At 34.5% G+C, this 14,924-nt stretch overlaps 1 long non-coding RNA gene across 1 annotated transcript in view; it reads left to right on the top strand.

Moving 5' to 3' along the window:
- Positions 1-14,924, top strand: part of LOC134732154 (uncharacterized) — an 89,699-nt gene that overhangs the window by 61,837 nt on the left and 12,938 nt on the right. Inside the window, exon 3 of the long non-coding RNA XR_010115036.1 lies at positions 6,888-7,057. This is a non-coding gene — a long non-coding RNA (uncharacterized lncRNA). The remainder of the gene's footprint in view (positions 1-6,887; positions 7,058-14,924) is intronic.

Genomic DNA, 14,924 nt, shown 5'->3' with positions numbered 1-14,924 from the left:
AAAGCTGGCATTGTGCATATCAGCCTTATTCAAATAGTACCTGCAGCCCAGTTTCTCAGATTACTCTGCTTCCTACAGAACTAATTTTAAAATGAATCTCCCACTGACTTCAAGGGGCTTTCATCTCTTTAGGATGGTGATGAAGTCTAAAAGTGTGTACCTGGTACCCCAGGACACTAAAGAATGAAGTCTGTGTCAGCCTCACTTAGCAGTTCTGAAACAGCCCCAATTCCTTCCCTGGTGCTGACCATTAATCCCTGGGAAACCTTTCAAAGGGTTTTAAGTGGTAAGTTAAGAGAAAATGGGCCCCAGGAAAAACATCAAAATTTTATAGTCCTATCATAAATGAGGTTGCTTAGTATACACAGTTCCTTTTGTGCTATGAATACAGAATGGTTTATCCTTAAGAATTTTACCTCAAATATATTTTTGTACAAAGAACACAACTCATCTGTAGCATTATAAGAAATAACATAGGAAGTTGCTGTAAACTCAGTATCTCAGCATCCTGGCACATAATAAACTCCAAACAACTTCCACGAAATTAAGATTATTTTAAATTGCTGGACAAGATAAAGATGTAATCCTGAGAATAAAACACATACACACACGCATACACAGATGCACACAAAATTAACTGTGGCATAATTATTGCACAGCTGCTCCAAAAATTTAGAGGTACCCTGCTTTCTTTTTTATAGGTCCAATGCAATCTGATTATGCTCCTTGCTTGAAGTATCTCTGGTCCTTTAACCTCCAAAAATACCCATTCAAGCATGACATTTTTATAACTAACGACTAAGAATGGGGATTTGTTTGGTATGGTTTTAACCTAATTCATTCACTCATATAGATAAGACTACAATTGGGGGTTACCATAAAATACATTTCTTTTGGAGAATAATTTGTCAGAATTCTTTACCGTGCCTGATCTTGCTTCTCCCTTTGTTAATATTCTGACAATGTATCACCGGAGAAGGCTTTATTCATTTGCTCAGATATTCTTTTTTAGGTATGTTCCTCTTTTCTTCTCTGGATCTTTCTCCAATTTTCTACTGCATTCATCTATTCCTTTTCAGAAATGTACTGTTATTTATTTTTCCTTTCTGCCATTGACACGTTTTTCTTTAAGTCATTCCTTACACTTCTAAGAAAATTAACTAAATGGCAGTTACATCAAATCCTAAATGAAAGTCTTTTCGTATACCTTGCTTTCTCTCTTCCCAATCTAGATGTGTAACACTAATATTTGTTTGGACATAAAATATATAATATACTTTTACATTTATAATAATGGACTACAACATTTTAAAGGCTTGTTATTATTATAATTTTATAGGTGAAAAATAAGACCAATAGATATTTCCAAATAAATACAAATAACAAAGAGTAAAAAGCAGATTTAAACCCATGTGTGTGTTTAGTTGCAAAGTTTATTGGTATCTATTGCAACATAGTGCCTCATTCAACCAAAAGCTTCATAAACCACAGCACCTACAGAAATATTAGCATAATAATTGTAGATAATAGAAAAATTCTATCATGTCGATAGAGATACATTAGTAAATAGTAGATACATGAATCAGAAATGCGTGAGTTTGAATGTCATTGTCTATCAAATCATATAAAGAGTTAGGATGTAACCCTGACAGATTGGAATCCTACTCATAGCTATTGTTTATTAAAATCAATTAGGTAGTCTGTCCTTCTTGCCAAAAGAAGATAATTCAGATGATACACACTTCTTTTGGGATGACTTGTCATATCAGCAGGAAGTCTTATCACATTAGATTTAAAATGCAGACACTTTCCTTGAAATAGCTGTGGAATGAATTGCTTTCCAAAGAGTTTTGCATAATTTTAATTTGCCTTTTTATTGCTATTAATGGACCATCTGTACCTGTGGTGTTCTATGAAATTTAAAAAGAACATACTGTGCAAGTCTTGTAATTTAAAATGCAGAAACATGTAACTAAGCCAAGTCAAGTGGAATGAAAAAAGTATTTTGATAAGTTTTAAAAATCAGTAACAATAAGGAACATAAAAGCTGGGGTAGATATTCTAAAATTTGAACTAGCAAAAACTAATTTGGATCAACTACCTAATTGTTAATATGCCTTTCCCCCCTAATTTGCGCTCAATTTGTGAAGCATGGGGAGGCAAAAAGAATAAAAATCTTTAATTCCAAATCAAACAGTTTTTCCTCTAATTGGATTAAAGTTATAAATCAGGATTAACTCAAGTTATATGAATTAATCTAAACTATCAACTGATTGTTAGTTCACTGTGGAGATTCGAAGATATTTTATGGAAAATGTTATAGAATAACTGAAATCTTGAGTGGGGAAGTGTGATTCTTCCCATTATATCATAATTTTAATTCATAGGCCTTTCTATTTTAGTTTTAGCAATTTTCCCCCTATGATTAGGGACAGTTCTCAATCATCATTAGTTCATTCATATATATCAGTCATTCATGTTTCATTGGCCTAAACTTAATTACATGGCTACCTTAATTGTTAGCAATGCTGGGAAATATGGTCTCTTGTGTCCATCTTTAGGCCTTAAACATATGTAAATTTCTGCTTCAAGAGATAAAACAGAATAGATATAGGAGACTGTTGACAATAGCCTTCCCTTTGTATATCATTTTTGCATACACAGAATGTATTCACCATCCTCAGTGGAGACACACATACCCCTTATATTTTCTGCATCCCATTTAAAGTCCAGAATCTGTTACTAATGTGCAATCCTCTTCTTGTGACCCCCTCATCTATAAACCAAGAGACATGTTATCTCTTCTGCTGATCCTCATCTATTAATTAATTAATAGAAAATTATGTATTCATAGAGATAAAAATAGAAAACACAGAGCACTCAGTGGTCCAAGGCGGTTACATGTTGACATGTAAAAACTCAGAAATATCCCCGTCTTTGCTTAATTTACCCCAGGCTTTGCTCCCTTGGATGACTCTCTTGGCCGTTGTCCTCCATGATTTCTGAAGCCCTCTGAAAATTTTTCTTGACGTTGCTATACTTTGTGGACAAACTTGAAGTGAGTTCTTGGGGTTATGCTGTGTTTAGGGGCTGTATAATTTTTACACACTGTTTTTTGATGATACGCATTTGGGAACCTAGCTGTATTGCTTGTAGGCCAGGCTTTTGTCTCTCTCTCTTTTTTTTTTCTTTTTCTGAAAGCAATATTAATTTCCTCAAAAACGTAGTGAAGTTTCTATTTGCTTTCTAATCAGTTCTGTGTGAAATTTACCATACTTGATGATCTCTCCCATTTCTTCACTCTTGTTTTCTGCTTCTGTACTAGAACCATCTCTCTGAGACTGGACTCTGGAGAGAAGTTAAAACAATTTTACCTTACCTTTGTAGCTGAGTAGAGCTTCCATTGTCTGGCTGAAAAGTACATATGAGAGGCTTTTGAGAACGTCTCTGAGCAATAGTCTTATCTTCTGTTATCTTCTGCTAGTTAAGACATACAAGCAGGAGATTGTCCTCTCATAAGATGTACCACTTTTGTTCAAGTCTAGACCTCTGTCAGAGACTGATTCCCTTTGCAAGGTCTATTTATTTCTACTTCTACCTGCACATTGGCAATACTTACCCAGGCTATTCTCTCTCATTGTATATGGCTAAAAGCATCAAGGGGCAGATAACATAGACAAATATTTTGCCTTTACCTAATAATCTTTCTTAGAGCAAGAGAATTCAGAGGTATATCTTTGTTTCATTACAGAAAACAGTTTTAGTAAATATTTTGCTGTGACCTAAGAAAGGTCATTAGCTTTCCAGCCTACAATGTTTATGTCCTCATAGTCTGCAACTCAACTACTAAGAAAATGCCACATATTTTCTATGGCAGTTACACCACTTTGGTACCAAGTTTTTCATTAGCTGAGACTTAGGCTAAAGATTTATCACAAAGAAGCCTCAAAATACGGATCTTTAATTAGATAAAACATTTCTCTCTTGTGATAAGTGTATGGGGCCCAATAACCCTGATTGACTCGCTGAATATATCATCTTCAACATGTGACTTCCATCTTTGGGTCCAAGATCTTCTAGAGCTGCAAATCTCCTACTCTTGGCCAAGGGTAGGAGAAACAAGAATGTATTAGGCCAGCAGTCTTATCTTTAAGAAAACAATCTAGGAGTTTTACATATTGTTGCCATGACCCACTGGCCTAAATATAGTCACTGACTATAAGGAAGGACAGGAAGGCAGTCTCTAGCTAAATGGTCACTTACCTTGTTCACCAAAGTAAATTTAGAAGAACTTAGAAAAACAGAGGATACTGAAGGGCACAGCTTCTTTTCCACCTTTTTTTTTTTTTTTTTTTTTTTGGAGGAAAGAAATAAAGATCCTCTTAAGATCTAACTATATGGGCTAATATACCAATATTCTCCAATTCTGTGAAGAAAGTCATTGGTAGCTTGATGGGGATGGCATTGAATCTACAAATTACCTTGGGCAGTATGGCCATTTTCACGATATTGATTCTTTCAACCCATGAGCATGGAATGTTCTTCCATTTGTTTGTATCCTCTTTTATTTCATTGAGCAGTGGTTTGTAGTTCTCCTTGAAGAGGTCCTTCACATCCCTTGTAAGTTGGATTCCTAGGTATTTTATTCTCTTTGAAGCAATTGTGAATGGGAGTTCACTCATGATTTGGCTCTCTGTTCGTCTGTTATTGGTGTACAAGAATGCTTGTGATTTTTGTACATTGATTTTGTATCCTGAGACTTTGCTGAAGTTACTAATCAGCTTAAGGAGATTTTGGGCTGAGACAATGGGGTTTTCTAGATATACAATCATGTCATCTGCAAACAGGGACAATTTGACTTCCTCTTTTCCTAATTGAATACCCTTTATTTCCTTCTCCTGCCTGATTGCTCTGGCCAGAACTTCCAGCACTATGTTGAATAGGAGTGGAGAGAGAGGGCATCCCTGTCTTGTGCCAGTTTTCAGAGGGAATGCTTCCAGTTTTTGCCCATTCAGTATGATATTGGCTGTGGGTTTGTTGTAGATAGCTCTTATTATTTTGAGATACATCCCATCAATACCTAATTTATTGAGAGTTTTTAGCATGAAGGAGTTGTTGAATTTTGTCAAAGGCCTTTTCTGCATCTATTGAGATAATCATGTGATTTTTGTCTTTGGTTCTGTTTATATGCTGGATTACATTTATTGATTTGCGTATGTTGAACCAGCCTTGCATCCCAGGGATGAAGCCCACTTGATTATGGTGGATAAGCTTTTTGATGTGCTGCTGGATTCGGTTTGCCAGTATTTTATTGAGGATTTTTGCATCAATGTTCATCAAGGATATTGGTCTGAAATTCTCTTTTTTGGTTATGTCTCTGCCAGGCTTTGGTATCAGGACGATGCTGGCTTCATAAAATGTGTTAGGGAGGATTCCCTCTTTTTCTATCAATTGGAATAGTTTCAGAAGGAATGGTACCAGTTCCTCCTTGTACCTCTGGTAGAATTCGGTTGTGAATCCATCAGGTCCTGGACTCTTTTTGGTTGGTAAGCTATTGATTATTGCCACAATTTCAGAACCTGTTATTGGTCTATTCAGAGATTCAACTTCTTCTTGATTTAGTCTTGGGAGGGTGTATTTGTCGAGGAATTTATCCATTTCTTCTAGATTTTCTAGTTTATTTGCGTAGAGGTGTTTGTAGTATTCTCTGATGGTAGACTGTATTTCTGTGGGATCGGTGGTGATATCCCCTCTTTCATTTTTTATTGCGTCTATTTGATTCTTCTCTCTTTTCTTCTTTATTAGTCTTGCTAGTGGTCTATCAATTTTGTTGATCTTTTCAAAAAACCAGCTCCTGGATTCATTAATTTTTTGAAGGGTTTTTTGTGTCTCTATTTCCTTCAGTTCTGCTCTGATTTTAGTTATTTCTAGCCTTCTGCTAGCTTTTGAATGTGTTTGCTCTTGCTTTTCTAGTTCTTTTAATTGTGATGTTAAGGTGTCAATTTTGGATCTAATATACCAATATTCTCATTAAATCTACTGAGTATGTTAGTTCCCGTTATTATAACTCATTTCTAATCTGGAGAAGACTTTCTCTTCTTACTGGTGAAAAAACTTCATAATTTCATCAATTGTTTGAAATGAATACTAACATTGTTTCTTCATCAACAGAAATATTTTTAGTTTTATAGCTTAGCTTTTCATTAGTCTACTGACCCAAATTGCTTGCAAATATTAAGACCTTCAGCCTTGTTTCTCTCCATCCAATTACTTCCAGACATACAAATGTCCAAATTTTCAAGCACATAGTTTTATAAAAGATGTGCAGTCTTTGATTACTAGAAGAAAATTATCAAGCAACTTTTAAAGTAACTAGTAATTTCTATTCTCTTTATTCTTTCTTTTAAAACTTAATCAAGCCATGATACATATGTACTTCATTAAAAATGTTTCTTGTTAATTCATTTTCAGTTCTAGGTTTCGTAAAAACTATTTAACTATTTGAACTGAAATTTCTGTCTGTATGCATCGGACCTTCTGCAGACATGTTTTCCTATCATAAATAATCTTTATTAACCTAGCAAAGTAATGACACTTTGTAGACTCTTTCACTTATTCTCCTACTCTTTTGTGTCATTCACAACCATGCTTTCAAAGCTGTGTTCTACAGAGCCCTGGGATTCTGTCAAGTTGATAATGCAGGAGAGAGGTGAGGGGTTGAATTTCCCTACTCTCAGCTCTCTAAATCTGCTTCATAGCTAAAAGCTTGACACTTACCTTTGTTATATATTGGAAATCTGCTTAAGATTTGCCTTGAGAAAAAGTTCTAATGCTTAAAACACTTTTAAAAATCAGAAATCTATGAAGTTTTGTGTTATTATTTCCAGCTTCCTACAATTATCCTCGTCTCATGGAAAAACTAGACAGACGAAAAGAAAAGAGGCAAATGGAGCTTACTTTGCTAAGAGCTCAAAGAACTCTCCCCTAAATAGTCTTCTTCAAACAAAAATACAAAACTAATTTCCCATCTACTCTTTGGAGTTCCATAAAAAAACAAGTGAGTAATATATTATGTTCCTCTTTCTGAAAGCTTTATATCTGGAGTTAGATAAACCATTGTTACTTGATCAAATAGGTGGATATAGCCATGGAGATAAGCTAATATTTGCATCGGCATGACAACCATTGACTAGTCTAAGCATAATAGAAATCTTCTGAATTATAATGGAAAAGTCACAACCACCAAGTAATTCATAGGTCTTTCATTGAAATGGTCACCTTGATTTATATCTTAACTACAGTTCCTTAAAAATACTATAAAGATGTTATAGTTTCCTATATGGACAAGAACAATTGTACATTTTGCTAGTCGAGATATCAATTTAATCTACTCCATTGAGGAGCATCCTCTGAAAGTGTTACCATTTTAACATCCATTATTTTAGTATGCCATAAGAATGAATAAAGAGTCAAAAAAAGTGGGTCCCTTTCTGAGTTTTGTATTAAACTCAAATCCTGAAATGAAATAATGCATATTTTACTCAATTTGGGTTTATAGACTGTCTCTGTAATGAACATGCATTATGAAATTTGTTTTTCAGCTCCTCCCTTTTGGTCAAGGGGTGGGGGACCGTGTTAAAGAAACAAAGCAAAAGCTTGGGCTTTGAAGCGTTAGAGCATTTACTTCCAAAAATTGAGTCAATGTAACTAGCATTTTTCTTAGTATTTATTGTGTAGATGGAGACAATGCCGAAGACGAGAAAGGAAAGAATACTAGATGGAGGGCAAGACTGATATTACATTCTTGTGTTTGTCACTAATAAGTCTTCAGTTTACTCATTTCTAAAGTAGTGGGTTAGATGAGGACAATTATTTGGACTTACTGGTCCCAAACCATTTCCACAAATATTTTGGTGGAAAAGGTTAATTACAATTATTCTCAACTTTAATGTTAGTTCTCAAATAAACATATTTGAAATATAATTTTAAAAAAAGTCTGTTAAAGTATAAGATGGGAAAAATGCATCAGAACCTTAAAAAGTTTTATTTTTATATAGATTGAGCATTTTAGATTTTAATTACATTAATATTTTAAAGTCAACACCAACATTTATACTTACATAAATGTCCAAAATTATATCAATAGAAACAACCTCTTTACAGCTTTCCTTTCCTAAGAGCTCTTGAAAAGAAGTTAATGAAAGTAATTGTTGGTTGAGATAGGTCATGTTTTGCTTTGTTTTGGTCTATTAAAAGAGTATTAGAGCAGAAATGGAGACTTAAATTTTCTTATTCATAATGCTACATGTGCCAAATTATATTTTAAAAGTAATGTATATACTTTTAAATGTGTAAGGTCATTTTCTCTTTTAGAATGAATATTGCTGATTAAATAATCCTAACTTTGTTTTTTAATCTTTCAAGGAAGTTACTTAGCATTGTTCAATCCTAGTTTTTCCAATTGCTCACATTAAAGAGATATTTTCAAACTCAGCCAAATGCATTTCTTCGTAATGCTCTGGAGAGCAGGCACTTGACATTTATTTTCTCGGACAGAGTTTTGAAAAGGCTTAAAGCATTTGTTTTAATTTTAATTCCTGAGACCTTTAAAATAACATTCTGGAAGAGTTGGAGGAGGTTTTCTACTTTAACAATAAGTTTCTTTGGACTAAGCCCAGTGCTGCTGCACAGCATTGATTAAAATAGTGAATTTAGAGCTAGTGGCTCCTTAATGTGCTGGATATTCATTTATTTGGTACAAAAAAAAAAAAAAAAAAAAAAAAAAAAAAACGCAAGATGACTTTTTCAAAAACAAAAAAAAAATTAGCAAGCAGGGACTTTTTTTTGTGATTGTTCTAAAATGGTAAATACAACTTTGAACTGCTACCTGGAATGAACCCCACAGTGTATAGAAAAATAGATTTCTCCAAAGCATATTTCTAACAGATGTAATATAACCTTCCTCTTTGTGGTCCATCTTGTGTATCATTTCTCTTATTTGAATGTAATAGTTTAGAATTTATTTGTATTTTTATTATAAATTTGTGAGGATAAATAAATACAAATGGTATCTTTATATATTTTTATATTAAGGCCTGTCTGGGTTTATATATGTAAAATGTAATCCATTTGCTTAATTACTAATCTCAGTCTGAATATATTTTATTTGCACATATGAAACCAAAAATATACAAAGTGATTAGGTCTGCCCCTATTCAACATATGAATTAGTTCAGAATTCTTTCCACTATACCTTCGAACTCAACGCATTCTATGTTCCCTGTTTGGAACACAAGGATTGTTTGAGGAAAGCATAGTTTGGCTGAATTTTACCCTTCAGGTAAGTCCTTGAAATTCAGTTTATCCCAAAAGTTATATACCAGGTTGATTATGTTTATTACACTAAGTACAAATACAGCTTAAAAGCTATGGTAATTTCTTATGAGGCAGTACCCCACTACCTGCAGTAGAAAGAGTAAAGACTTCTAATTTTGCCCTTCATTCACCATGCTTACATGGGCAAATCTCACAGTCTTCAAGAGCTTCAGCTTCCAAATCTGCAAAAGGGGATATTGTAAAGATAATGTTAAAAAGATAATATATGTAACATAGTTATCTCAACTGGAAACTCAGAAAAGTTTCTCTTAGAACCATTCTGCCCAGTCTATTACCTCTAAATGCCTGGTGGATTATAATACTTGCATCTAGTATTGTTCTGAGATAAATGAGAAAGAAAATAATCATCACAACTGAAAGCTTTATTTCCTATAGAACTACCCCAAACAGAGGCGGGTGAAAAGTGTTGAAACACACTATCTGACTGGCACAAGGTGATACCATTGCATGTGGAGTTGAGCAGAGATGTGCATTCATATGGGGTGCCGGTTTCCTTGGAATCACCCTAGTGAGGTGTTGAGGACTCCATTTTAACTTCTATGGGTACCACCTCTCAAGTGCTCATTTCTAAAGATGATTTATTTTATTAAAATATAACACATAATTATTATAAATTTTTTTAGTAAAAGTAGCAAGAACAAAAAGAAAATACACTTTATACAGGTGACCTCTATTAACATTTTGCTATATATTATCTATTTTCTCTATGAGCATATGTGCACATATAATTGAGCTCCTACTGTAGATAACTTTATAGTTTACTCTTCATCATAGTAGCAAACAATCTGTGAAAATATCATTTAAACTTGTATGTAATTATCTGTGAAACAAATTTAGCATAATTTTTAATCATTATCCTATTGTGGGACATCAAATTGTTTTCAACTATTTGCTATGTAAAATAATACTCAGATCAATAATCTGGTGCATAAGCTCTATCTGTATTTTTTATTATTTATATTCTGAAATATTTCTAGAAATTGTGTGGACAAAGGATTTAAATATATTTAAATTATTGATAAATGTTGTTAAATGCCTTGTGTATGTAGTGAAGCATCTTATATTCTCATTGATACTGAAGCAATTTATATTCTCATTGACATTATTTAGAGTGTTCATTGTACTATCCCCTTACCAGAGCTATTACCATTACACAGATACACACATACAACTCACACACATACACACATATGCTTGTAAGTTTAACATTTTAGGAGCTATTTATTCAAGGCACTATAATGATATGGGCAGGAGACAGCGAAATACTGGGTAAAAGTGGGCATTTCCCCAGCAAAGGCCTCACCCTCAAGCCTGGAGACTTGTGGCCCTAAATGGGGACAGTCATTCCTGTTTTTGCATCAAAAGGTTGCCTTTTGGCCCACCACGCCCCCTATCTTGTACCCACATAAACCCCGAACTCCAGGCTCCAGAAGCAGAGATGAGGAGACAAGGAGACAAGCCAGTGAATGGCAGAATGGCACAGCCGAGAAAGAGAAAGAATAGAAGGAACATCTGAACACCAAGAGGAGTTCTGCTGGGGGCATTCAGAGAGGATTTCAGCCACTGGATGGCCAAACTCCAGGGGAAGATCATCTTCCCACTCTATCCGCCTTCCAGCTCCTCATCCATCTAGCTGAAAGCCACCTCCACCACTCAATAAAACCCCAATTTCATCCTACAAGCCCATGTGTAACCCAATTCTTCCAGGACTCTGGGCAAGAGTTCAGGATACAGAAAGTTGTCACACCGGCCCTCTGCCCTTGCAAAGTTGTCACACTGGGCCTCTGCCCTGCAAAAAGAGGGTCCGTTGAGTTGGTTAACACTTAAGCTGTCTGTGGACAGCAAGGCTAAAAGAACTAAAAGAGCGTTGTAACACTGGGGCTGCAGGCACCCACCCCTAGATACTGCCATGGGGCTGGAGCCCAAAGCACTCGCCCCACCTCTTGCACCTGACCATCTGCGTGGTCTGCCTCCCATCAGGGGTTTGAGTAGCAGTGGCAACAACAGGCAAGCCACACCTCTGTCACACATCCTGTGAGGGGGATCAGGGAACTCTCCCATTTCAATAGCACTTTTGTTTTCCTTCCTAATATTTAGTTTCATTAACACAACTGATTTTTCCTATCAATAAATGAACAAAGCCTCTTACCATCTTTCAGTATGATCTATATCCTAGGTTTCTATATTTAATATTTGTTTAAAGCTATTCTTTAATATATCAGTTGGTGCCTGGGGCTATCAACATGATGAGCTGTGTTCCTAGATGAGTTCTAATGTAAATTTTACTACAACTAGAATTTTCTTGTCAAATTAAAGTAGAAACTAGAATAAAATTACTATGTAAATTAGTATAATGAGAATTAAATTAAAGTTTTGGAATATTGACAATGAAAATACTCTCATTCATTGAAAACAGAGCCCCTTAATAATAAAGATTTCAAGGGACAAGACTAATACATTCTTTCCCACAGGCTAATTGTGTTTAAATATGTTTATATAATATTATAGGAGTCTCTATTTCTAGAGATCTAATTCAAACGCAGTATGCTTGCTCTCATAGAATGGAAATGAGACAAATTCATATGGATTTGAGTCCTAGTTTGCTTACTCATTGTCTTTGTGACTATGGTCAAGTTACTTAATTGCTATAATTTTACAATTTCATATCCTTTAAATAAATAAGAAAATGCCTGTTTCCCAGAGCTATTAAAAGGATCAGATTTAAAATGCATATATAAATATTTTGGACATAATAAATATGCAAAATAGCAATTCTGTATATGAAACTTAGTTTTTTTATGAGGTAATGAGAGCACCACCTTGGGTGATGCTTCCTTAAGGAAAAGTATGTTTACTACTCCATAGGCTACAATTTCAGAAACATTTCTTATTCAGAAATTCCAATTCCTGGATCATTCTTCAAGATAACAAAACTTCTCCTTCTTTCCAGAAACCTTAATTTTGCCTGTTTTATGATCAAGAATTGTAATTTTTGTTCTTTAAAATGAATTTCTTAATCTCTGAAGACTTCAGTATTTGGTCAGGTTCCACCTACATTTGGGAAGTAAATTATGAGCCATACAAAAATTTAAAAAGAGTGTTGAAGACCTCAAGAAGGTGTTTCTTTCTCTGACAAGTTGTAGAATCTCAATAACTTCTGTGTTCAAAGAACCTTTAAAACATATACTTTGTAGATTGTATTTGGAGGCTGAACATTTTTCAAATGTCGTCCATAAGCAAAATTTTAAATGGTTTCCTTTGCTAAGATACTATGGAGAAAAAGACTTTAAAAATAGGAAAAAAAAGGTAATACATAGTTCATGAGAAATGTTTTTATTCTCCTACTAGAGGCTTATGATCGTTTGTTCTCTCTTCTTCCTTATAATCTCATAACACAAACACAGTCTTGCCACTTTCAGTTACTTTGGAGTTCTTCTTTCACATTCAGGCTTCCAAGGTTTCTTGAGTGGAAATTCAGTGCCTTGGAAATCCCTGGTAAGAATATCCTTTGTTAATGCCAATTAAAATATGAGAAAGATCAGACTGACAAAAAGAAGCTTAAATTGCAGCTGGAGGGAATTAGATGAGACCAAAAAAAATCTTTAATGGTAAGTTTTTTTAGCCTTTGAAATAGATTTTAAGGAATATATCATTTTTTTTTTAGAAATATTTTAGGAAATCTTAGAAAAATGGCCTAGATGTTTCTCATTTTTATTAGGGAATAATAAATATTAATGAATGGATGCCCCAATTTCTTTTTTATTTATTCAAAGCCCAGTTTAATTTGCTGCCGGTTAAGTTGAATGTTATTACAAATTGTTATTGCATCCCTACTGGGAGCAGTAACACGTCTTGAGCTGTAACAATATGATCTATATAAACTCTTCATTTTATCTTTGAAAGTTAAAATTGATCTTGTATTACCAGTCCTACTCTCTTACAGAAATTCTTCAGTGGCAGCTGTATTTGAGGGCCTTATTCTTTGCTAATTATTTATCTACCATTCAATGTACCCTGTCATCTCATTTTGTATACTGCAAAGTACTAAATAGTTAAACAATACAGTCTACTAGATATCCATAAATCAAGACATTTTCAGATTAAAAAAACGGAGAGAATTTCAGATTCAGTGGGTGAGAAGGCAAATCAATGATTCATGATCAGTCATGAGGTCAGAGAGAAAAAAAAAATTTAATTGTTTTCTTTTGTATGGGATTGGTGAAGGCAAAAGTGGCTCAGAAATAAGTCTGTTGTATATAACAATTCAGAGTAATAGTTGCATTTCTGTGATGCTGAGCAGGCCACATACTGGAAAAAAACAAACTGTATAATGATATAACAGAGGAGATTTTTGCAATTCTAACATGCCTTTATGTAAGAAGAACTTCAGTGGTGTGATTTAAAGTTTGCTTATTTCTTTCTCTCCAAATTGCAAAACTTCTTTTGTAGATAACAAGCCATAAAAATTGCCAGTATGCAGCTCCATGGATACCTAAATCTTAGGAAATTGCCATTATTTGACAATTTTTTATTTTTTAAAATGACAATTTAATATGGTTTCATGTAATCACAAGCCAACAGGATCATAGTATGAGTTTCCCAGGGATGCTGGAACAAAGTGTCACAAGCTGGGTAGCTTGAACAACAGAAATTCATGGTCTCATAGTTCTCAATGATAGAAGTTCAATATTAAGGTGTTGGCAGGGTTTGTTCTTTCTAAGGATTGTGAGGGGGAATCTATTTCAAGCCTCCTTCCTAGCTTCTTGTGGTTCGCTGGCCATCTTTGGCATTCTGGGACTTACAGGCATCATCCTGATCTCTGCATTCATGTTCATATGACGTCCTCCTTGTGTGGGTGTCCAAATTTTCCCTTTCAAAGGGGTATTTGTCATATTTTTACATTTTTTCTTTTATTTTTAATTGACAAATAATAATTGCACGTATTTATGTAGTACAATATGATGTTATATGTGCACCAGTCATATTAGATTAGGAGCTTACGCTATTCCAGTATGACCCCATGTGAATTCAATTTATTCCTTTTGCCCTATTTGGGGATACAGTGGAATTCTGAGATACTGGGAGTTAGGATTTCAATATTTGGAAAGGAAACAATGTAGTTCATGTTACAATCATATTCCTCATGTTCTCATTTTTCTTGCCTTTTTTTGGGGGGGTGGTGCGAGTTTCGCTTTTGTCACCCAGGCTGGAGTGCAATGGCATGGTCTTGGCTCACTGCAACCTCTGCCTCCTGGGTTCAAGCGATTTTCCTGCCTCAGCCTCCCCAGCAGCTGGGATTACAGGCATCCGCCACCACACCTGGCTATTTTGTATTTTTAGTAGAGATGGGGTTTCACTTACTATTCACACAGTAAATAGCATCTTCACTATTTACTGTTTCTAGTTTAAAGTTTCATCAATATATTTCATTTTTGTCATTTACTATATTTTTCATTTTCTTTTTTTCTTTTTTTTTTAGATGGAGTCTTACTCTGTCACCCAGGCTGGAGTACAGTGGCACGATCTCA

The sequence above is a fragment of the Symphalangus syndactylus genome, chromosome 13, assembly GCF_028878055.3.
Source record: "Symphalangus syndactylus isolate Jambi chromosome 13, NHGRI_mSymSyn1-v2.1_pri, whole genome shotgun sequence".
NCBI classification, from domain to species: Eukaryota; Metazoa; Chordata; class Mammalia; order Primates; family Hylobatidae; genus Symphalangus; species Symphalangus syndactylus.
Note: the sequence above shows the minus strand (reverse complement) of the source record. Positions and strands in the feature narration are given on the sequence as shown.